The sequence below is a fragment of the Leucoraja erinacea genome, chromosome 3, assembly GCF_028641065.1.
Source record: "Leucoraja erinacea ecotype New England chromosome 3, Leri_hhj_1, whole genome shotgun sequence".
In the NCBI taxonomy this organism is placed as follows: domain Eukaryota; kingdom Metazoa; phylum Chordata; class Chondrichthyes; order Rajiformes; family Rajidae; genus Leucoraja; species Leucoraja erinaceus.
In genome coordinates, this window is record NC_073379.1 from 91,474,850 (window position 1) to 91,493,891 (window position 19,042).

Below are 19,042 nucleotides of genomic sequence, written 5' to 3' on the forward strand. Positions count from 1 at the left end.
ACACACACCCACACACACACACACACACACACACACACACACACAGTCAGAGTTTTATAATTATTATAGAGATATGGATGGATAGATTTAGGCCAGACAGGTAAGGATGGTGAATTTCTTTCCTTGAAAGATCTGTCTGAAACAGACAAACTCTGGTGACAGATTCTATCCCCTCCTCCCAATCCCTCCATCTGTTCTGCATAAAAGATGAGGTGTTCCATACCAGGACATCTGAAATGTCCTAATTCTTTAGGGAATGGGGGTTCTCCTCTTCCATCATAGATGAGGCTCTCATACAGGTCTCCTCAGTATCCCGTAGCTCCGCGCTTGCTCCCCCTCCCCCCAGTCACAACAGAGACAGAGTCCCCCTAGTCCTCACCTTTCACCCCATCAACCGCTGCATACAGCACAGAATACTCTGAAATTTTTGCCGCCTCCAATAGGATCCCACCATTATTGGCGAGACCAAACGCTCGCTGATCGTTTCGCTGAACACCTCAGTTCACCTAGGCCTATGTGATCTCCCGGTCAAGAACGGAACTCACTATCAAAACATGGCCCTATACGGGGCCCTCAACTTTGTCCAAGGACCCCAACAGCACTTTTCAGCGCGAGGCTTCGGAGGCTTCATCCAGCGCTACCTGCAACCTCACTGCATCCGCTGTTAACCGGTGTAACTACAGCCCTGTCTGGATTGGCGGGATACCAGCGCTGCGGTCCGCGCTGGCCATATTTCCCGCAAGCCCAGGCAGGTTCCACTGGCGGGGATGTCGAACACACTCTCAAACATGGGGGGGGGGGGGGACACAATTTTTTGGCCCCCCGTGTTTGCCGCCCCTGCGCGCGAGGCTAAAAAACTTTAACTCTCCCAGCCCATTCCCATAATGGCCAGCTGTCCCTGGCCGCCTCCACTGTCAAAGGGAGGCCAAATGCAAACTGACGGGGAACAGCCTGCATATCTCCACGCTGGCAGCGTATAACCCGCAAGCCCATGAACAGGACTTAACCTGGCGGGGATGTAGAAACATAGAAACATAGAACATAGGTGGGGGAGTATCCCCTCTGGCTCCCTTCGAGTTTGCCGCTCCTGCATTCCGGTTGCTCATGGCTTTAATTCTCCCTCCCATTCCCATAATGGCCTTTCTGTCCCTGGCCGCCTCCACTGTCAAAGGGAGGCCAAATGCAAATTGGAGGAACAGCACCTCATATTTCACTTGGGCAGCGGTATGAACATTGACTTCAAATAACCCTTGCTTTCATTCTCTCTCCATCCCTCCCCCATCCTAGTTCTTAAACTAATTTCACTGTTCTGATTAAATTTTGCTGATTGTATAACTTGTTGTCGCCTTCCCCACAGCTAACAATGATTCTACATTTTCTACATTTTCCTTGAACTTTGTCCCCTTTAATCCCACGTTTTCAAACCTTACCCTTCCATATCTCATGTCTCCCTCTTCCCTGACTCTCAGTCTGAAAGAATGGTCTCGACCCAAAACGTTATCCATTCCTTCTCTCCACAATGCTGCTTGCCCCGCTGAGTGACTCCAGCATTTTGTATCTAACTGTTAATTGCATTACTAACTGCTAATTGCAGATTAATTTACTTTTAAGTTTCCAGCTGGCACGGTGAGGTATGCGTTGTGTCTCTATCCAGAGATTGAGACCTCTCAATGCTGGTCACTTAACTTAATCAATGTGTTATCATAGTGGTTAAATTCACCAAGTTAATATTCCACAGTTGCCGTGGTGTGTTTTCAACTCGAGTCTCTTGAATGCATTTCTGATAATCATTATTAATCAATGCAGGTTCTTTTGTGTTGGTGCTTGCAACAGCAAATAAACAAAGGTATAGTTAAGAAGAGAGCCTTCTTTACCGATCGCATTAACTCTGAATTGAAGCAATTTCTAGATGAAAGATGTATCAAAGTCATGTCACGATTCTTAAAAGTAGCATTTGAATGATCTGCTGGTTAGCACTGAACCCATCTGTAACATTAATTTCACTGCTCCATGCTGGACTCCATCGATAAAAGCTCACTTTGAGAAGCAAAAAGAGGTCTGCATCTCACTTTGTCAGTTCCTGTGTGACACAACTGCTGTCATGGAACTTCAGTAACCAGATCTGTTACACCATGCAGACAGATTACTGTGGGTTATGTTCGGAGAAGGCTAAGAAACCATTTTGGTCAACTCAAAATAGACTTACACTGACCCAAGGTCACTTTGCCTTTCACTGCAGGACTCTTGTCCTAGATGAATTCCCTGACCAGCTGTCACTTTCTATTGCTGGTCTATCTTAACCTCCTGGCTTTCTCCACAGTCTCTTCCATAATCAGTAACTCCTGCCCTGGTATTTTACATTCGTTATGATGGAATACCTGCTTCACTTTTTGACTTGTGGTGATATAAACAAATGGCCTGCCATTACTGGAAGAATCCAGGCAGTCAGCACAATAATTCCATAAGCCTTGAAGAATGCCCTCATTATGTTGTTTATGCCTCTGAATGGATGTTCTCTACTACAAACCCACTTCCAGAGACACCATATTCACTGCCATATTGCTTTATGATTCCTCAAAATGTAAATGTGACTTAATTAACGGACTGCTATTGATCGGACTGGCACTCCTTTTATTTGATGTTTTTTTTAATTTAAAAATGTTTTGAAAGAAATTGTGTCACTACGGTTCTTCTGGGCTTTTCCAAATGAATTGTGATACTTTGAGTGCTGATGTTTGGATTGATGGCTGTATTTGTGAATTGTACAGGCTAAAGGAAAAAAACTTATACTGGTGGAAAAATGCGCAAGAATAAAAACCAAAGTTTAGTACATCTGGAAGAAATGCTGTCAGACCAATTCTTGTCTATGTTTCTGCTTCGTTGTAATTAAATAAACAAATAAATAAATAAGTGGTATCCTACGGGAGGTAAAACAACAAAAAACAATGATCTGCGGAGTTTATGTTATAATAGACGATTGTTCTTTGAATTTCATCTCCTTTGATGTCTAATTTCTCACTTACTTACCCTAACTTCTTTTCTAAGGGGCTTTCTTTTCCCAACACTCTTGCACTTGTGTCTCCCTCTACCCTTAAAGCTCAAAAAAAAATGAAGCTCGGTCAGGTAAGGAGTACTTCCGACCCTGTCTCTCTCTTGTATGCTTCGTTGTATCCTTCTCCTAGCTAACAATGATCTATTCTACATGTTCTTTGAATTTCATCTCCTTTGATGTCTAATTTTCACTCCTTACCCATTCTTATTTCTGTGTCTCCCTCTACCCTGGCTCTCGGTCAGGAGGAGTCCCGACCCGAAACGTCACTCACCTTCTATCCAGAGATGCTGCATGTTCCATTGAGTTACTGCAGCATTTTGTGAATTGGACTCTTATTTTGAATTATGGGCTAATCAGTAGCACATGGTCCTTGAAGTTTCCCGATGTTTGATAGCACATGGTCCTTGAAGTTCCCAGGTGTTCAAGATAGGATTTCTTTGAAGGCTCCCCTTTCTTCTTATGAAACCTAGCAGAAGATCAGTTGAAACTTTGTAGAAATGATGTGGTGCAATTTCTTTTTTAATTTTGCTGGCTTTCCACAGAAGGACACAGAGATATGATACTGATATAATTTAACACCCCTGTTGGAAGATTCCAATGGTTACATCACTGCACCGCCGCTGAAGTTCTGGCCCCGCGATGTTAAAGGCCCTGCTGCGCCGCCTCTGAAGCTCTGGGCCCTACTCCGGGAAAGGCCACACCAAACCAGCTGTAAGGCCGCGCGCGAGGAGGGAGGCGAAGAAGTGACAAGGAAGAAAGTCGCATCTCCGTCAAGGTAGGTGCCTACTAATGCCCCACTAATGATAGTAAGCACACCATATACCTTCTCTATCACTCTACTTACAGAGAGTATTCTAGAGTATGCTACATTCAAACTCCCAAATTGCAGCACCTCACACTTGTTCAGGTTAAACTCCATCTGCATTTCTCTGCCCAATTCTGTAGCTGATCTATAATCCATGGTATACTTTGACAGCCATTCTCACAGTCTGTGACCCCAGCAATCTTGGAGTTATCTGCAAAACCAACCCATCTACATTACTGCGTAGGAAGGAACTGCAGTTGCTGGGTTTAAACCAAAGATAGACACAAAAAGCTGGAGTAACGCAGCGGGACAGGCAGCATCTCGGGACAGAAGGAATTGGTGACGTTTCAGGTTGAGATCCTTCTTCAGACTGGTTGAAGTTTCAGTCTGAAGAAGGATCTCGACCCGAAATGTCACCCATTCCTTCTCTCCAGAGATGCTGCCTGTGCCGCTGAGTTGCTCCAGCTTTTTGTGTCTAACATCTCCATTTACGTCCAAGTCATTTATATATGTCATAAACTACAGAGGTCCCAATCCCAGTTGAACTCCACTGGTCACAGACCTCCAGGTTGAATATTGTCCTTTCACCACAACCCTATGTCCCCTATCAGTAAGCCAGTTCTGAATCCATACATCAAATGCCCTACTAAAATCCATGTGGACAATGTCCTCCACCCAATCCTCAATGATCACCTTCATCACCTCAAAAAACCCGATCAAGTTAGTAAGATCAGACTTCCGGTGGCGCCATGGGGCATTAAGGCACAGCATTGAGTTTCTCTCCCGTAAAAATTGCAAAAAAAGCCGTTTTAAAGTCAGCACTGATTTTTTTAAAAACTCACCGGAGCTGCTTGGTGTTGTGTAAAGGTGACATCATCAGAAGGTGACGTGAAAATCGGGGAGATTAATGGTAAAAATCGGGAGTTTTAAATGAGCAAAGAAAAAGGCTCAAGGGCACCTAAGAAAAACACTATTAGTCTTCAGCTAGAGAAAGTATTGGATACTCTGCAAACGACAGAAGAAGGTTCAGAAGAAGAAGAATCTTACAGCCAAGGGTTTCTGCTTGAAATGGCGACAAAAGGAGACAAGTAGGAGAAGGAGGTAAAACAAATGCTTTTAGATATGACCGCTACAATCAATATTACACTGGAGAAGATGCAGAGTATGGAGTCTCATATGGAGAGTAACAAGCAGAGTCAGGAGACTAATATGGAGAGTAATACGACGAGTACGGAGACTAGCATGGAAAGAATTTCTCAAAAAATTGATAATACTTGCAGTGAGTTAAAAGAACTGAAGAAGCAATATAAGGAATTTGATAAGAGACTAAAGTCAGAGTGTGTCAGAATTGAAAATGATTACAACAAGAAATTTAAAGGTGTGAAGGATGATATCGGAAAACTGGATGAGATAATGGAAGAGATGGAGAATGAGATAAAAGAGATGGTCACGGAAATAAGTAGTTTGAAAAAATCACAGAAAACTGAAGAGGAAAAACTTGGAAGAATGACTGATAAATGTCTGGACCTGGAAGCAAGATCTCAAAGACAAAATCTGAGGATTCTCGGAGTAGAGGAAGGACGAGAGGGACATGAATCTCAAGCATGTACTTTCGTTACTGATTTACTCAAAGATGTCTTTGAACTGTCGGAAGAACCAAGAATAGACGTCGCTCACCGAGTTGGGCATGTTGCAAGAGGAACAAATTATTCAAGACAGATAATTGTGAAATTCCGTGATATCTCTTCAGTGGAATTTATTATTGAGAAAGATTACCCATGGGAAGAAGCTGTCATACCGTGGGGATAATGTTCGAATCTTCCGCGATTACCCACCCGAGGTAGTCCGGAGAATGAGATTGTTCACACCGGCAAGACACACTCTGAAGGATGGCCCCGGAATTAGATATGGGGTCGTATTTCCCGGTAGAATGAAGGTATCTTATAACGGCACTGAACGCTCATTTACAGATCCCGGAAAAGCTTTAAAGTATGCAGAGGATATCGTTAAGAAAACATCGGGGGAAGCTGTCGACAAGGAAGAAGATTGAACTTTTTAATTCTTATGATAGAGTTTTGAACTGGTTAAAATGGCCGAGCTTTCCAGACAATTATAAAGCTTATCTCTCTGGAATGTGTTTTTGGAGAGCCATGGCCATATTTCACCTTGAACGAAAAGCTCAAAGTTTAACCCCTTGGTACCTGCTTGTATGGTAGTTAACCCTTTGGTACCTGCTTGTATGGTGTTGGTACCTGCTTGTATGGTAGTTAAAGAATGGGATATTATGTAAGAATCCTGGGTGGATATATATGGTAAAGTTTAGATTAGATTAAGATTAGATGTTGGAAAGACATATATACTTATATAATCGTGTATATGTTGTGTTTTATATTTGGTTTTTTATTTCTTATGTCTTTTCCTGATTTCTTTCGGCGTTCACTGGCGCTGGTTTGATAAATTCATATAAGAAAAGACAAAATATGAAACGGTATGTAACTTTTTATGAGGCTCTACCAAGGGGGAGGAGCTTAATGTATAACAACATCACGGAGGTCTATACATTTTTTTGCCATCATTGATGGCTATACGTCTTTAAGGTATCTTTTCTTAGATACCTTAATAGCACCTTTTTTTTAAGCACAATCAAGATTTTTATTTCCTTTTTTTTTGTAAGTAATTGTATATCACATTTTTTCTTTCTTTTTCTAAGGCACTTTACAAGAAGGAGATGCAATATAAATCTAATAACTCGGGATGACCACCCAACTCCCAGAATTCTGAGGTATTTGGTTGCACCATATGATTCAGGAATATTATCTTGATTTACAATGCAAGACGATATACAAATAAAGAATGGAGGAATTACATTCTGTAGTTGGAATATAAGGGGTGCCAATGAACCAATTAAGAGGGGTAAAATTTTTGCCCAACTAAAATCTTTGAAAAGCGACATAATGTTTTTGCAGGAAACGCACATGAAACAACAAACACAAATGAGATTAAAGGCGAAGTGGATAGGCCAAACATACTGCTCCTCATTTACGTCTAAATCTAGGGGTACAGCTATTCTTATTAGAAAAGGTATTCCTTTTAAATTAAAGAATACTATATCAGATAAAGAGGAAAGATATATAGTTTCGGGAGAAATTTATGCAACCCCGCTAACTATGATAAATATTTACTCTCCGAATTTTGACAATCCCCAATTTTTTGATAAAATTATAGATATAATATCAGAGTTTAATTACCAAAATGTGATAATAGGGGGGGGGACTTTAACTGTGTTTTAGATTCATATCTAGATAAATCAGCAAAACAAAGGAGGAGTAATTTAAAATCTAAGACTAGTGAACTTCTAAATACATATATAAAAAATACTAATATAATAGATGTATGGAGATCTGCTAATCCAGTTGGAAGGGAACTGGAAGGGAATACTTGTTTTACTCTTTGGTACATAAAACCTATTCAAGAATTTATTATTTTTTAGTGGATATGAAATTAATGCCATATACAAACAATCCAACATACCACATTACTAGTATCTCAGATCACTCTCCGTTGACATTTTCAGTAAAATTTGAGGGAATGCCGGGTAAAAAGTATTTTTGGAGGTTTAATACACATATTTTAAATGACTTGCAAGGCTATCAATATTTAAAACAACATATGAAACTTTTTTTTGATACAAATGATACACCAGGTACTTTGCCTTCTTTATTATGGGAAACTTTTAAGGCATTTATTAGAGGAATTATAATTTCATATCAAAGTTTTCAAAATAAAAAGAATAAGACAGAACAAATGTTGTTAGAACAAGAAATCAGACAGTTAGAGTTAGATAATGCTAAAGATTCCACGACAGATAAACACAATAAGATAATATTACTGAAATTTAAACTTAATCGAATTTTATCGGCAAGAGTAATAAGACTATTCCAAATTACAAAACAGGAACATTTTGAGTTTGGTGACAAACCACATAAGCTTTTAGCTCGCCAATTGAAAAAACAAGAAAAGGAAAATACTATAACCAAAATTAAATCAGAGAAAGGTGAATTACTAATACTACCTAAAGATATTAATAATAGATTTGCTCAATTTTACCAAAATTTATACACATCTAAAATTAAAATAGAAGATAGTAAAATTAAAAAAATTTTAGATAACTGTAATCTTCCAAAACTGGACCTTTTGGAACAAGAGGAACTTGGAGCTCAAATTACAATCAAAGAAATATGTGAAACAATAAAATCGTTGAAAAATGGTAAGACATCGGGACCAGATGGTTTTAGTAATGAATTTTATAAAAAATTTATGAGATAACGACCCCTTATTTATTTAATTTATACTCCCATGCTTTTAAAGAAAACAAACTACCTGAAACACTAACAGAATCAACTATTACGCTTATTCCAAAAAAAGATAAAGATTTAGAAGATCCGGGGTCATACAGAGCTATATTACTTTTAAATACAGATCAGAAAATCTTAGCAAAGACTTTAGCAAGAAGATTAAGCAAATATATTAGTAAATTGATAAACCCTGATCAAACGGGGTTTATACCCAAAAGATACTCATTTAATCATTTGAGACGCCTGTTTAATATAATGTACTCGCATAAAGTAGAGGAAGAAGATATATCAATTATTTATTTAGATGCAGAGAGAGCATTTGATCAGGTAGAGTAGCAATACATATAAAGTACTGCAAAAATTTAATATGGGAGAGAATTTTATAACATGGGTAAAATTATTGTATGATAAACCGATGGCAAGAATTTTAACTAACAACATGTTATCTCAAAAATTTCAACTATCAAGGGGTAATAGGCAGGGATGTGCGTTATCACCCCTGCTATTTGCCCTTATGATAGAACCCCTGGCTGAAAGTAATAATAATAATAATAAATTTTATTTTCAGCCGCTTTTCAAAATCACAAGGACACCTTACAGAAATTAACAGAAGACAACAAACATATAGTCGGAGTAAAATAAATAATAAGGACATCACCAATACACAAATTAAAGACAGAAATCGCTCCAAAGACAAAAAAATCAAAAAACACAATGTGAAAGAGAGAGCAGCGGCAGCTAAAGCGCGCCAGCGTCCACTCTCCCTTCCGACAGCCATCTTGGACACAGATTAACATATTAACTTACACACAGGAAAAAATCATCCCCCCACAGTGGTAACCACTGTGGGGGAAGGCACAATGTCCAGCCCCATCCCTAGTTCACCCAAAGTCAGGCCTATTGAGGCCTCCGCTATTGCCTCTACGGAGGCCTGATGTTCCTGGCCATTCTGGCCGGGTGGTGTTGCCCCGGCGTCGGGAGAGTCCTCTCAGCGGCTGGGCCACCTGGAACGGCCGCTTCCTAGCTGGGGACCGCGGCTTCCGAAGCCGACAAGGCCACGCCGGGTTGGAGCTCCCAGAGTCAGCGCCGCCCGCTCCGCTCCGCAGACCCGCAGCCAGGAGGTGTTGATCTCGACGGTCACAGCTCACCAGAGCTCCAGCGCGTCGATCCAGCGCGGCGACCCAGGCATCGCCCGCTCCGCTCCACGATAGCGCTCCAGCGTTGTGCCGCCAGCGAAGCCGAGGTGCTGGGCGGTCCCTGCCAGGAAACGCCACTGCACGCCCGCTGGTAGGCCACGAGGATGGGTCGACGGGGCAGCCCGGAGAAAAAGCTGCCTCACCGACCAGGTAGGGACCTAGAAGTAAAATTACCCCCTACCCCCCACATTAAAAAGTCCATTTCTCCAACGGACGAAGCACAGGACTTACTAAAAACATCAAAAAAAAGTGAATTAAACGGACGGCTGCTGGTTAGCAGCCGTTCCCAAAGATGGCTCCTCCTGCCTGAGTATAAGAAAGTATAAGAATTCATCCAAATATTCAGGGCTATCCAGGGACTCAAAGAGTAAAATCTCATTATATGCAGACGATATACTTTTATATATTACAAAGTCACAAACGACCATACCAAATTTATTAAATTTAATAGAGGAATTTGGGTCTTTTTCTGGATATAGAATATACTGGAATAAAAGTGAAATCATGACATTAAAACCTCAAGAACCTACACACTTATTGAAGTTCCCCTTTAAAATCGCAACAGAAAAATTTAAATATTTGGGTATTCAGATTACTATAAAATATAAAGCATTATTCAACGCTAATTTTATACCTTTATTAAATAAAATTAATACGCTGATTAAATTTTGGAAAACACTTCCTTTATCATTATTAGGTAGAATAAATGCAATAAAAATGATCTTCCTACCACAATTACTATACCTATTTCAGTCTATACCGGTATATATACCAAAATATTAAAAAAAAAAATTACACTCTAATATTACTAATTTTATTTGGGACTATAGATCACATAGAATTACAAAAAAACACTTATGTAAACCAAAAGAGGTCGGGGGACTTTCACTTCCGAATTTTATGTATTATTACTGGGCAGTGCATATTAAGAATATAATTTACTGGCTGGATAGTTCTACCCAACAGACAGAATGGAGAAAAATGGAGAAAGAGGATTGTCATCCTTGTAATATAGGAACGATCCTCTTCTCCCCGAAAAAAACTGAATAACACAATATATAAGAAGAACCCAATTATATATGGTACAATAAGAATTTGGAAAGAAATAAAATTATCTTTAAAATTAAGAAATCAATCATTGTTAATACCAATAGCGAATAACCCTTTATTTAAACCATCTCTTATTGATAAGACATATAACCAATGGGAAAGTCTCGGAATTAGAAGGATCGAGGATATGTACAAAATGGGAAACCTACTATCATTCCAACAATTACAATTAAAATTTAAACCGAAAAACAACCAATATTTTAAATATCTTCAGATTTGCGATTTCATGAAAAAATATATACAAGGATATCAAAAAATAACTCCTGAATTATTGGAAGAAGCAATGAATATTGAAGCTGACTCACAAAAATTAATATCATATTTATATAATAGTATTCTAAATATAGACCTACCATCGACAGAGGTACTTAGAGAAGAGTGGAAACGGGAACTAATGATAAAAATTACGAAGGTTACATGGGAAAAGTACTTGATATATATTCACAAATGTTCGATTAATTTAAGTCATAATCTAATTCAATTAAAAATTTTATATAGATTATATTATTCAAAAACAAGATTGAACAAATTTTATCCAAATATATACGCCATTTGTGATAAATGTCTATCCCAAAATGCAACTATAACACACTCCTTAGTTTCCTGCATAAAACTTTATAGATTCTGGAGTGATATTTTCGAAATATTTACAAAATTATTCAAGATAAGAATGGAACCTAATACTGAAATGATTATATTTGGCGTAATGGAAGATGGGAATAAATTGAACACATCTCAAAATTTATTTTTTAGCTATGGTTTAATAATAGCAAAAAAATTAATACTTAAATTTTGGAAAAATACATCAATACCAACGCTTAAAATGTGGATTGCAAGTATGTTGGTCACCGCACATCTTGAGGAAATGCGATTCCTCCTAATGGATAACTCAGACCAATTCATAACGAGTTGGTCTCCATTTGTCGTCTTTTTGGAATCATATGGTGCAACACAATTGTAAAAAATAACTGTTTCAGGACTGGACGAGGATTGGTCAAGATTATTCTCTTTTTTCTATTTTCTTTTTCTCAACTTTCTTCACTCATTCGTCTTTTTTCTTTTTCTTCACACACTATATATCTCACGTCTTTCTATCCTTTACTATCTAACTTATTTTTCTTATTTTAATCTTTCTTTAATATAACAAAAAATAAAAAGTAGCTGTACATAAAATGTATTATGAAAATATATATTAGGCACTTTGGTGCCATATGATTGTACTTCTAATAAAATAAAATTAAAAAATGTAAAAAAAAGTTAGTAAGATCAGATCATCTAGAGTAATTGTTGAATTTCAAAATATACAATGAATGACTGAATAAGATAAAGGGCTTTGAATATTTTAAAGTGTGAGACGATAGCAGATAGCTTTTGTCAGATACAATTACAGTATATATTTAAGATTGACATCAGATCCAACTATGACTTTGTACATCTTTATAATTAAAAGTCCCATCTTGACCACTTCCTGTTTGCGCTGTGCATTGATTTTAGAAAAAAACGCTACCACGTACGGCTGGGATTTTTGGCCATCTTACTCCATCCAGTCCTCCTCCGCTGATCAGGCCCCGAGGAGTTTTCCAATCGATGACAAATAAAAGAGTTATTAGTGTTTAAAAAGTCTTGAGATTCTCTCTCCTGTCAATCACTGGCATGAAGGTCATGCCCCTTCCGGGGGGTGGGGGGCGGGGCTATAAAAGCCTGGATGTTGCACGTGACTCAGTCTGTCTGCAAGATCGCGAGGGAGAGGCCAAGACTCTCATTCTGCTGTGGATCAACTCAACTCAACTGTGAGTGTGCAATGTACTTGAATAAATGATTTGTTAGCCCTTGATGAAAATGAAACGAGTTGTTTGGCCTGCTGCCCTGCCTGTATTTGAAACTGAAATAGTTTATTTGTTAAATCCGAGTGTGTTTAGTTCAAAAGTCTTGCTCAAGAGAGTTTACTGCCATATATATGGTGTGTGCTGTGTGTGGCTGTGTGTGTGTGTGTGTGTGTGTGTGTGTGTGTGTGTGTGTGTGTGTATGTGTGTGTGGTGTATGTGTGTGGTGTCTGTGTGTGTGTTTGCGTGTGTGTGTGTGTGTGAGTGTGTGTGTGTGAGTGTGAGGTGGGTGTGTGTGTGTGTGAGGTGGGTGTGGGTGAGAGTCTGTGTGTGTGTCTGTGTGTGTGTTTGCCTGTGTTTGTCTGTGTGTGTCTGTGTGTGTGTGTGTGAGGTGGGTGTGTGTGAGAGTCTGTGTGTGAGTGAGTGAGGTGGACGGTGTGTGTGTGTAAGGTGGAGGGTGTGAGTGTGTAAGGTGAAGGGTGTGTGTGAGTGTTCAATAAATAACAAATAGTACAAATAATATAGTATTTTGTAGTTTAGAGCTTATTCGCTATGTTTAATAGCCTGATGGCTGTCAGGAAGCTGTTCCTGAATGAGTGTGTGAGTGTTTGCGCGTGTGAGTGCATTTGTGTGTGTGAGTGTGTGTGTGTGTGTGTGTGTGTGGGTGTGTGTGGGTGTGTGTGGGTGTGAGTGTATGTGTGTGTGTGTGTGTGTGTGTGTGAGTCTGTGTGTGTGTGTGTGTGTGAGTGTATGTGTGTGCACTCTGCTTGAAATGCTGTCAAATTGGATTTACTGGGCTGCACACCGCTTGAAGTGCTGTGAGGTTGGACTTGCTGCCTGCACTCTGCTTGGAGTGCTGTGAGGTTGGATTTGCGGCATGCACTCTGTTTGGAGTGCTGTGAGATTGGATTTGTGGCCTGCACTCCGCTTCAGGTGCTGTGAGATTGGATTTATAGCCTGCACTCTTGGGGGGCTGTGAGATTGGATTTGCTGCCCTGCACTCTTTGATGGATTTTGAGGTAAATTCTCAGACTTCCTTTGTTAAAATTTGACCGCTCAATCTCTCTATATTAAAATTGTCTCTTTTTTTATTAACAGCAAAGAGACATCATGAGGCAGTGAGCAGCAGAACACAGCAAGAAGACACAACAAGAAATAACGTAATAAATCTCATCTTTAACATTTAAATTGTTGTTATATTTTAAGAATCATTCATATTTTAAACTTTAATAAATCCTTTTTCCACTTGCCATGTTCTTCATCACAATGGGAACCTAATAGGCAGGAATGGCTGCGCTGTCGGAGAGCCACTAAGTGCATGGGGGGGGGGGGAAGGTTGAGGGGAGATGGACTGAATGTGTGTGGCCGATTGGGAAAGGGGAATGACAGAGGATGGCAGGTAGGGGGGGGGGGGGGGGGGGGGGGGGGGTGAAGGGGGGGGGGGGACAAGGACTGAGTGAACTAAGAGGGAGTTAGATGTGGCCCTTGTGGCCAAGGGGATCCACCACACCAGCCATGAGTGATGATGGATTACGGTGCACACCAGCCATGAGTAATTGAAATGTTTCTATGTTTCCATTTTAAACACCAGCTGTAAGTGACCTAATGAGGTGCCAGCCCACCAGCCATGACTTAGTGAACTGCCAGCTCACCAGCCATGACTTACTGAACTACTTCCAAGAATCCATTCAGTCCACAATGTCCATACTAGCCCTCTGGAAACTAGACCCTTCAGCCCACAACACCCTTACTAGCGCTCCAGAGATCCAAGCAAGGATAGACTTTCCTCCATTGCTGTGATCTGTAAAAAAATATGAAAATGTCTAACATTTATTGTCCACCCTCTCCCCTTTCTCTTTGCCATACAGTCATTCCAATAAAGAGCAACAAGACGGCAAAATACATTTTAAACATGACCATCCACCACAGCGACTCCCCAACATTCCTCACTGTGATGGAAAGTAAAAAAAAGTTCAATCTCTTCCCTTCTTTGTTCTCCCGTGGTCGGGGACCTCGAGCCTTCCGTTGTCGGGATGATCTTGGCTCCCGTAGCCGGTGGTGGAGCCCTCCGCATTGGGGTGATCAAGCTCCCACATCGGGGGATCTCAGCTCCCCCGCAACGGGCGATCGGACCCCGGGTCGGGGCTGGTCGAACCTGCTATGACTTTGGAGCTTCCCAACATCACGAGACTGCGAGCTCCTCGATGGTGAAATCCGCAGGCTGCGATTGGAGCGTTGATCCCAGGCAGGGGATCACAGGCTTCTGATGGTAAGTCCATGGCCCCACGATGGGGCTCAAAATCAACCTCGAGCAAGGTCGCCAGTAAAAGTATAACACATACTTTTAAAACACACTAAAAATAACAAAAAAAAAAGAAAAGACAGACAGACTGTTGGCGAGGCTGCCATCACTGACGGCGCTATCCGGTGTATTTTAGTATAGATACTAGACCAAGTGCAGTCTGCTCCTCCAACGCAAAATTCCACCACTCACCCGTTCCCCAATGCAAGCCGTTCACACAACGCAATGTTGCACCACTCACCATAGTCCCCAACTGTGCAGGCATGGCTAATTTCTCCTCCTCCCCCAGCCCCCCCTCCTCCTTCTCTTCAATCCCCAGAGTGGGGGGGGGGGGTTAGAGGAGGAGGGATGGTAGAGAGGAGAGAGAGAGGGGGGGGGGGGTAGAGAGGGAGGGAGGGGGGGGGGGGGGAGGGGGAGAGGAGGGAGGGGGGTAGGGGGGGGGGAAGGGTAGAGAGGGAGGGGGAGGGTTAGAGAGGGAGGGGAGGGTAAAGAGGGAGGGTGGAGAGGGAGTAGGTAGAGAGGGAAAGGGGCAGAGAGAGGGAGGGGGTAGAGTTGGGGGGAGGAATGGTAGAGAGGGAGGGGGGAGAGAGAGGGAGGGGGGAGTGAGGGTGGGGTGAGGGTAGAGAGGGAGGGGCATCTCCCTCTTCCACACTTCCCCATCTCCCTCCTCCACCCACCCCCCCCCCCCCCATCTTCCTCTACTACCCCCCTCTCCCCCCCCACCTCCCTCCTCCTCATTTCCCTCATCCTCCTCCCCTCACTCCCATTCCCTGCCTCTGGACCTACCCAGGTCGTAGAGCAGCGCCAGGGCCTGGAGCTCGGCCTGGTTCTTGTACTCGGCCTGGCCCTGGTTCCAGCTGTCAGCTCGGCCGCCGCCTGGACTCCAGTGCAGGCCCCAACTTTATATCCGGGCTCGTCCCTGACCAGGGACCCAGGTCCGTCCTTGGTTCCAGTGGCGGCTTCTTTCTCGGCCCCGGTCATGGCCCCATCCCAAGCCCCGACTCGGCCCTCACTCCAGCTCCAGAACCATCCTCCCCACCGGGCGTTGGGTGGCGGCCACCACTCCTCGTTCACCGCGAACACTGGAGTGCCTCTCCCCCCCAGAGTGTCCCATCCTGCCTTGCGAGTGCATTGTGAGTTTTCGGGCTGATTTAAAAACAGTAAATGATTATTAATTTTGGAAATATAGGTGAGAATGCGACGGGAAGATGTTTATCGCCTCGACGGGGAAAAATGTGAGTAGGATGTGTGAAAACGGGAAGGCCATAGCCTAGCGTTTGGAAGAAAATAGGAATTAACTAGACATTGAGACACACACACAGCCACAAGCAAGCCGAAGAGTTTTAGTATTATAGATATATCAGCAGACAAGTCTAGTTGTGAATGTACTAACCAGGTGATAAGAAATGTTCTCACTGTGATTAATTTGGTGTTAACTATGTTTAAGTATCAGACCACAAAAGGATCACAGGAATTGTCCAATCTTCTCTTTGTGAGATTCAAAAGAAAATACGCTTTTCTCAGTGAAACAAATCTATAACCTTAAATAAAGAAATCTCTTCTACATGTATTTCTTCTCTGCATTCATTATCACTCGTGTCAACTTTTCACATTTTGAGTAGCTATGGCAATATTTATATTGAAAAAGTTCTAGTTACATCTGTCGACTATAATTGCACACCCCTTTCAGCTCTGGCAGTATAACACATTCATTGAATTATCCAGTTCCTCCATGGATTTCAAATGAGTAATTCTCTGTTCCTGCATGCCAAGCCATGAATACTAAAATGAAATAAAAGTATATAAAGCAGGATTGAATACATGACTTTGAATATGAGAAGTATACAAAGTCTACTTTCTTGCTCTAGTTATTGATTTTGGCAGATCTGCTAACCACATTTTAATTTTGACATATTTTGACATAATTTGACAATTTTGTAATTAATTTGACATTCCTTATTCAATAGAGTAGATGTGTATTTGACATACGAAACTTCAAAACCTTAAGGCGGTGTTTGTGATGTATGTGTGTGATGGAATAGAGTGGGAGAAGGTGGAGGGTGGTATGGGCATCTTTTATATATTTGTGAGGGTGGTTAGTCATAGGAGAATGAGTCTAATGAAGGGTCTTAACCCAAAACATCGTCTGTCCATTCCTTCCACAGATGCTGCATGATCAGCTGAGTTCCTCCACTATTTTGTGTTTTGGTCAAGATTCCAGCATCTGCAGTTTCTTGTGTCTCCAGTGGTAGGAGAACACTCTTCCGTGAATGTTCCATCAAAAAGGTAAGGATTGGGTTGATTGCATTCATCTTCAATAAAGTCGAGAAACTCTGGCTTCAAATCGCTAGCACCTTCCGCAGCAGTAGATCCAATTTGTTTTGTAATGAACCGATTTGCAGATTATCATGCTGACCAAATCTGTACAGCTAACTATTTTCTGAGCTGGGCTAATAAACTTGCATGCTCTTTTTATGTTCACTGTCAGAAGCTTTCTTTGATGCCATTTTCATGAATATGAAAACTGAAAGCAAATTGGCTGGGCATTTGGTCCCAATTGAACATCTGCTGTACTATGTGCTGTGTCAATTTGAAGCAGAGTTTCCAACGAGGTGAAACATTGATCTAATTATCTAAAGCATATATACACGAGTGGTGCAGATTGTAGAGCTATTGCCGCACAACTCCATCAACTTAGGTTCATTCCTGAATGCTATTGGTGTCTGTGTGGAGTTTGCCTGTTTCTTTGTGACTATGTGGGTTTTCGCTGGATGCCAATTTAAGCCTACAACCCAAAAAAATTCGGATAGGTATGTTAATTGGCAAATGTAAATTTGTGTACATTCTCATCAGAATGTGGGGTGACTAAAAAAATCAATTGTATAATTGGTGCATACGGTCAAAGCAGACTTAATGGGCCAAAGGGCCCCCGTTTCAGTACTGTATAACTTAATATTTTATTGATGGAAATGGGGCTATGGATATTGGAAAGTTCTAGTTACAGTGTATTGCATGCAGTTTGGTCACCCCATTTACGGGAAGGATGTGGAGGCATGGAGAGGGTGCAGAGGAGGTTTACCATGGATTTCAAATGATGGATTTCTCTGTTCCTGCAGCCGCAAGGAGAGATTGGGTAAATAAAAGTTTTATATAAAGCAGGATTGAATACATGACTTTGAATATGAGAAGTATACAAAGTCTACTTTCTTGCTCTAGTTATTGATTTTGGCAGATCTGCTAACCACATTTTAATTTTGACATATTTTGACATAATTTGACAATTTTGTAATTAATTTGACATTCCTTATTCAATAGAGTAGATGTGTATTTGACATACGAAACTTCAAAACCTTAAGGCGGTGTTTGTGATGTATGTGTGTGATGGAATAGAGTGGGAGAAGGTGGAGGGTGGTATGGGCATCTTTTATATATTTGTGAGGGTGGTTAGTCATAGGAGAATGAGTCTAATGAAGGGTCTTAACCCAAAACATCGTCTGTCCATTCCTTCCACAGATGCTGCATGACCAGCCGAGTTCCTCCACTATTTTGTGTTTTGGTCAAGATTCCAGCATCTGCAGTTTCTTGTGTCTCCAGTGGTAGGAGAACACTCTTCCGTGAATGTTCCATCAAAAAGGTAAGGATTGGGTTGATTGCATTCATCTTCAATAAAGTCGAGAAACTCTGGCTTCAAATCGCTAGCACCTTCCGCAGCAGTAGATCCAATTTGTTTTGTAATGAACCGATTTGCAGATTATCATGCTGACCAAATCGGTACAGCTAACTATTTTCTGAGCTGGGCTAATAAACTTGCATGCTCTTTTTATGTTCAATGTCAGAAGCTTTCTTTGATGCCATTTTCATGAATATGAAAACTGAAAGCAAATTGGCTGGGCATTTGGTCCCAATTGAACATCTGCTGTACTATGTGCTGTGTCAATTTCAAGCAGAGTTTCCAACGAGGTGAAACATTGATCTAATTATCTAAAGCATATATACACGAGTGGTGCAGATTGTAGAGCTATTGCCGCACAACTCCATCAACTTAGGTTCATTCCTGAATGCTATTGGTGTCTGTGTGGAGTTTGCCTGTTTCTTTGTGACTATGTGGGTTTTCGCTGGATGCCATTTTCCGCCCACATCCCAAAAACATTCGGATAGGTAGGTTAATTGGCAAATGTAAATTTGTGTACATTCTCATCAGAATGTGGGGTGACTAAAAAAAGCATTGTATAATTGGTGCATTACGGTCAAAGCAGACTTAATGGGCCAAAGGGCCCGTTTCAGTACTGTATAACTTAATATTTTATTGATGGGGGAACTGGGAATGGGGTAATTAGTGTATTGCATGCAGTTCTGGTCACCCCATTACGGGAAGGATGTGGAGGCTCTGGAGAGGGTG

The 19,042-nt window shown here is 41.3% G+C and overlaps 1 protein-coding gene across 3 annotated transcripts in view; it reads left to right on the top strand.

The window, feature by feature from the left end:
- Positions 1–18,169: 18,169 nt before the first annotated feature.
- Positions 18,170–19,042, top strand: part of trim36 (tripartite motif containing 36) — a 103,104-nt gene continuing 102,231 nt past the window's right edge. For all 3 annotated transcript variants that reach the window (XM_055633177.1, XM_055633178.1, XM_055633179.1), the window contains exon 1: positions 18,170–18,277. The gene's annotated coding sequence lies outside the window, so the exon portion shown is untranslated. The remainder of the gene's footprint in view (positions 18,278–19,042) is intronic.